Here is a 6,000-nt window from a genome sequence, read left to right as displayed (position 1 = left end):
AGAGAGAGAGAGAGAGAGAGAGAGAGACAGAGAGAGAGAGACAGAGACAGAGAGACAGAGACAGAGAGAGACAGAGACAGAGACAGAGAGACAGAGAGAGACAGAGAGACAGAGAGACAGAGACAGAGACAGAGAGAGACAGAGAGAGACAGAGAGAGACAGCGACAGAGAGACAGAGACAGAGAGACAGAGAGAGAGAGACAGAGACAGAGACAGAGAAAGAGACAGAGACAGAGAGAGAGAGAGAGACAGAGAGAGACAGAGACAGAGACAGAGAGAGACAGACAGAGACAGAGACAGAGACAGAGTTACTAGTTACTCTACTGGTCTCCTGGCAGCAGATGAGAAGTCATCTTATGTCTAATGCTTCACTTTTAGGGAGAGCAATACAGAGTGTACAAAGGATCTGTTCCTCCTGTTCACCAAATAGAAATGTAAGAGACCCAGATACCTGGAGCTCCCAATATAGAGCTCTTAAGCTCTTTATATTCATTGAATGGGGATAGAGATTAAGAGAAGTTAATATCACAAGACCTGTATTTTAAAATCCCAAATACTCAACCTAACTTATCCAGATGATGTGCTAGGATTTTGGTCTCCTCATTTCATTCCTTTTCATAACTGTTAGCAATATATCTCTATTGCATTGTAACTTCTACCAGATTTAAAGTTAAATGGAAGCATTATGTATATATGAGGTATGGATTTAACTTCGAAGGCAAGGGGTTATAATTATAAGGAAAATATCCTTTTCAATTCCTTATCTATCTATTTTTGTATCTATCCATCTATATCTCTCTCTATATGGATTTAACTATGTAGTACTATATGCATACATATATTCCTATATGTATACACACATATACATATTATAGATACATACACAAACATACACATGCATATACATACATACATAGACATGCATATGTAATGATCATCCCAATTATGGCTAAAATTACACAAAAATAAACTCCTAATAGGTGACTAACCCCAAATATTCAGAATCATCTAGAGATTCTGAAGAAAAAAAATACATGACTAAAGTCAATCAAAATAAATGCTTGAGGATTCCCTTTATATGTTATCCATACTGTTTTAACTTACAAGGAAATTGATCAAAACATTTCATTTTGAACAAGTGTTCTATTTCTTCCAGTGCCTTGGCAATGTTTGTTCTAGAGAGCCCCCAAACAACCAACTAGTCCTGTCAAGTTATTAAAAATAATTTATCAAACCAATGAATTCATGGTGTTGAATTAAAATGTCTCCACTAAATATTTTGTTTTTCATCTTTTTACTAAATAATATCTCTGTGTAATGTGACAAATTAAAATTAACAAAATGTGAACATACCACAGAAAACATGTCTATTTTTTCTTAGGTACATTGGATAGTCTGGTTTAATTATTTTTCTGAGGATCTATGCATATTGGACAAAACTAGTGCAAGCAACATTGTTGTGCATTTTTATCATGTCTTTATGGTATAAATAATTGCAGTTTAAAAGCAGCAATGTCAGTTGCTTATTCAGATGAATTATCTGCATATGCCAACTATCTAGGCACTGTGACACCCTGAGGTTTTTTTTTTCATGAAGTAATTTCCCTCAAATTCCATTTAGCCTCTTTGTAATTTTCTACCACATACCATTCTTCTCTTTCCATCACAGTTTTGTATGTGTTGTCTTCCTTATTTAATATTCAGTGAGTGAGTCCATAGGCATAACTTTTGACCAGGCACTGTGAAACTGTGATAATGACTTAATTTTTGGTGTTGTTCATCCTTTGTTCTTGAAGAGGACCAATGACATCACCAGTGTGATGTCTTGATTTGTACATGAATTGGATTCATGAGGCAGAGTTGTACAAAGTTTCAGGCTTACTCTCTCCTGCAGTCACTGTAGTCCAGTGGCAAGAGGCAAGTCAAAAGATATGAATTGGAGATCTAACAAATGAAAAAAAAAATAGAGCAACCCCTGCCCCTCCAGGAGCTCACATGCTAACGATGAAGACAAATATGTAAATAACTAGGGGTATATATACACACACACACACACACACACACACACACACACACACCTATATGTATATATATATATATATACTTACATGATATACTATCTCTCTGTGTGTATATGTATACACCTGTGTTTATGTGAACATATGGATATACATACATATAAACAGGTATACATATATGTAACTTTAACTATGTATCTATATCTATACACACAAATTCATATCTATCTATCTATATCTATATCTATGTCTATATCTATATCTATATATATATATATATATATATATTACCTAGCACCTAGGGAGTTAGTTTGAATGTCAGATCCTTGAGCTATAGACAATTTTCATTTTTGTATGTGAATCACTAAGTGTATGGCATACAATAAGTACTTAATAAATGCATTTTAATTAAATCATTCATCCATTCCTCTATATGCAGCTAAATGGTACACTGGATAACGTACTAGACCAAAAGTCAAGAAGATCTGAGTTCAAATCTAACCTTAAGCTCAAAGTAGCTTTGTGAACCTCTGTGAGTTAACTCATTTGTGCCTCAGTTTCCTCATCTGTAAATAGTGGATAACCATAGCACCTACCTGAGCATTGCTATGAGGAATAGCTGAGATATTTATAAAGTTTATATTTATAAAATATAAAAATTTATATTTATAAAGTGCTTGACATAATGCCTGGAATATAATAGCTGTTTGTCCCTTCTCCATTTATTAAGAAGTTGGTGATATATTATAGCCTCAGTCATGTAGTTAGTAGAAAGATAGCTATGATATTAGAAGAACCATAGAAAGATTTCCAGGATAGTAGATGGATTTCCTATTGAGTATTTTTGGAATGCTATGTGGCTAAGAATTATATAGGATGTTTCAGGATGAAGGATTTGTGCTCTACACTGGAGGCAATAATGCCCTTGCCTATGAACTTAGGTTCAAATTTTTGCTTATTTATTTATTACATATGTGACCTTGGACAAAAAAATTAACCTCTATGGGCTTTAGTTTCTTCAACAGTAAAAGGAAAATCTTGTGCTCAATGACATCAACGACCTCATTAATTTCTTTCTTTTTTTAAAGCAATTGGGGTTAAGTAACTTGCTCAAGGTTACACGGCCAGTTATTTTTGGGTGTGGTGCTGAGTATCTGAGCCCAGATTTGATCCCCAGGTCATCCCGACACTGGAGCTAGTGCTCTTACTCGCTGAGCCACCTGGCCACCCTAAGCAATTGGGGTTAAGTAACTTGCTCAAGGTTACATGGCCAGCTGTTTCTGGGTGGGTGCTAAGTGTCTGAGCCTGGGATTTGATCCCCAGGTCATCTCGACACTGAAGCTGGTGCTCTTACTCGCTGAGCCACCTGGCCACCCCGACCACATTCATTTCTAAACCTCTTACCCCATGATCCCCTAAACCTGACATTGGTCTGACCACTCAATTTCAAGCATGTTATTGAGTTTAATGATTATCTCAGTTCATTTAAATTATATTTCTAAAAATATTTAAATGCCAGGTGGAAAGGTGTCCTTGAGATTAATGTTATACAATGTGACTGTAATTTAATTTAATTCAAATAAAAATTGGAAGTACAGGTAGCAGCCTAACTTCAGTGGGCAAGGCAAGTCACCTAACATGCCCTTCTCATTTATACACAAAAAGAAAAGAAAAGAAACACCTCCAGTTATTCTAATTCATATTTGACTGAATATTTTGAATTCTTTATTCCTCTGCCCCTATTTTACACTAACATAAACTTTTTTGTATTTTATTTGATCTCTCCTTTCTTTGCAGCCTATGGCATTAATATTAGCATTTTCTGGGAATGAAAGCAATGATGTATACTTAAGGGCCTGCAATGACAAAGAGAACATAACTCTGATTTTGAGGCTGGCAATTTCAGGGAGGCAGGGAAGATTTCAGTGAGAGCCCTGAGCAATGAAAATGAGGCAGCTATTGAGAGAGCCATATTGTATGAGCCTCTGGGAATAGACTATGTTGACTAATTCTGCCAAAAGTATCACTTTTTGATTCCTTTTTCCATCTCAAATGTTGTAGCTTTTCTAATAAATGTGTTTTCTATTATCTGTTGACTCTGCCTTGGATGGAATTGAGTTCATGTATTTATCTTGTCCAGACCAATATAGGATCCCTCCTTTTCCCCTACTATTCTCCCTTCTTTATGTGACAATCACTGAACTTTTTGATTGGTTTTTCAAACTTGTTTTATTCATTTTTGTGCCCTGGAGAAAAAAGAAGAATGCTAGAGAATGTATGATAGAAGTCTAATCCAGCATAAACAATATGTATGAAATACTCAAAGTTGTCAATTACTGGATAACCTATGCCATGATTCTCTCATCTGCACAAAGTGATGGGTTTCAATTAGCTCTGTTTCAGACATAATCAGTTGACCAAACTTCATTAATAGCTAGCCAGTATGGAATGCTTCATGAATTTGCATGTCATCCTTGTGCAACAGCCATTTTAATCTTCTCTCTATTGTTACAATTTTTAGTATATGTCCTGTCAAAGCTAACCAATTGAATTAGTTTGCATTCACTACTGCATAAACCTCAAGTTTGCTTTCCACCCTTCCTAGCATACACAGGTTGCTCATTTCCTTCATCTCACACCAACTCTGTGATGGCCGAGTGATGTTTGTCAAGAAAAGACAAAACTCAGAATCAATGAATGTTTAGAGCTGGAATATTCTTCAGTGTTATAAAAAAGAATATTCTATGAACACACCTGAAAAGGAACTGTTCGGCATTCTTCCTACTGAGGGAAAACTTGTCACCTTCTGGTCAGTACCTGCCCCTTCCATGATTCCTCCACTGGCCTACTCTCCTAATTACTGGATGTCCATTTCTTGTTCACTTCATTCTTTTTTTTTTTTGCTTTTTGGAGGGCAATAGGGGTTAAGTGACTTGCCCAAAGTCACATGGCTAGAAAGTGTGTCAAGTATCTGAGGCCGGCTTTGGACTCAGGTCTTCCTGACTCCAGGGCCGGTGATCTATTCACTGAGCAACCTAGCCACTCCTCCCCCCATCCAACTTCATTCTTAACTAAATCTCCATAATGCTCCACATCCAGCAGGCTTTTATCCTCTTCCTCCAACTCTGCTTTCCCTCTTCTCTTTATGTGCTGTCTTCCTCTCTTCGAATTTGTTTTGTGAAAGTAGATATTAATATGTTTTGTTCTATTTAAATCCCTAGAAGTTAGCATAATTCTTGTACCATAGTAAACACTTAATACTTACTCTGTCTTTTTATATGTCTTTCTCCTGGTCTATTTTCTGTATCAGTCTATTCTATGTTTTAATTCTTCTGTTAGTTAGAAAATGTGCACCCATCCCATTATCCCAAGGCTGAATATTGCTTCCTCACAACTTCCCACCACTCCTAGTTCTAAATGCCTGAGGTTAAACAGAATAGTTCTAAAAATGTGTTGTTGTTTTTTATTTATTTTTATTTTTTTCCTTATAGCTTACCTTGATATTGGGCTAGTAATATAGAAAAGACAACATTAGCATAGGGGCAAGATGGAAGATAAGGAAACAAATGTCTATAAGAAAAAACTCAGATTAAAAAAAAAAGGTCAAATAAAAAGAGTTCTCTATCTGGCAAAGAACAAGGTTCAAGACCCATGTATTGGCAATAGACCAGGGACCTGGTTCGAAAGAATTGGGGATGACCAAAACAACAATCCTCAATGAAGAATTGTTCTTCCTTTATCCATATATGAGTGGGCAGACAGCTTGCTTCACATACAAAGCTGGCAGGTACCATACCCAGTGGTGTAGTTCTATAAGAATATGCATACCTGACTCCTTGCTGGAGTACTTGGCCTCAATTGTGAGTTGATGGTAACATTCTGAATTTGATGAGGTCATATGATTGACTCCATGACTTAGCTGTTTAAACTCTTAAAGTCCTGATAATCCCTAAAATAAAATGGTAATAGAAAGACACTGCAA

The 6,000-nt window shown here is 36.2% G+C and overlaps 1 non-coding gene and 1 pseudogene across 1 annotated transcript; both read right to left on the bottom strand.

Moving 5' to 3' along the window:
- LOC138145565 (UPF0489 protein C5orf22 pseudogene) overlaps positions 1-6,000 on the bottom strand; it is a 54,095-nt pseudogene that overhangs the window by 12,429 nt on the left and 35,666 nt on the right.
- Positions 4,456-4,561, bottom strand: LOC138146294 (U6 spliceosomal RNA). The gene has a single exon (XR_011164449.1). It is a non-coding gene; the product is annotated as a U6 spliceosomal RNA (small nuclear RNA).

The sequence above is a fragment of the Petaurus breviceps genome, unplaced genomic scaffold (genome assembly GCF_028583685.1).
Source record: "Petaurus breviceps papuanus isolate PSGF00001 unplaced genomic scaffold, PetGlider_PUasm1.0 139, whole genome shotgun sequence".
Taxonomy (NCBI): Eukaryota; Metazoa; Chordata; class Mammalia; order Diprotodontia; family Petauridae; genus Petaurus; species Petaurus breviceps.
Note: the sequence above shows the minus strand (reverse complement) of the source record. Positions and strands in the feature narration are given on the sequence as shown.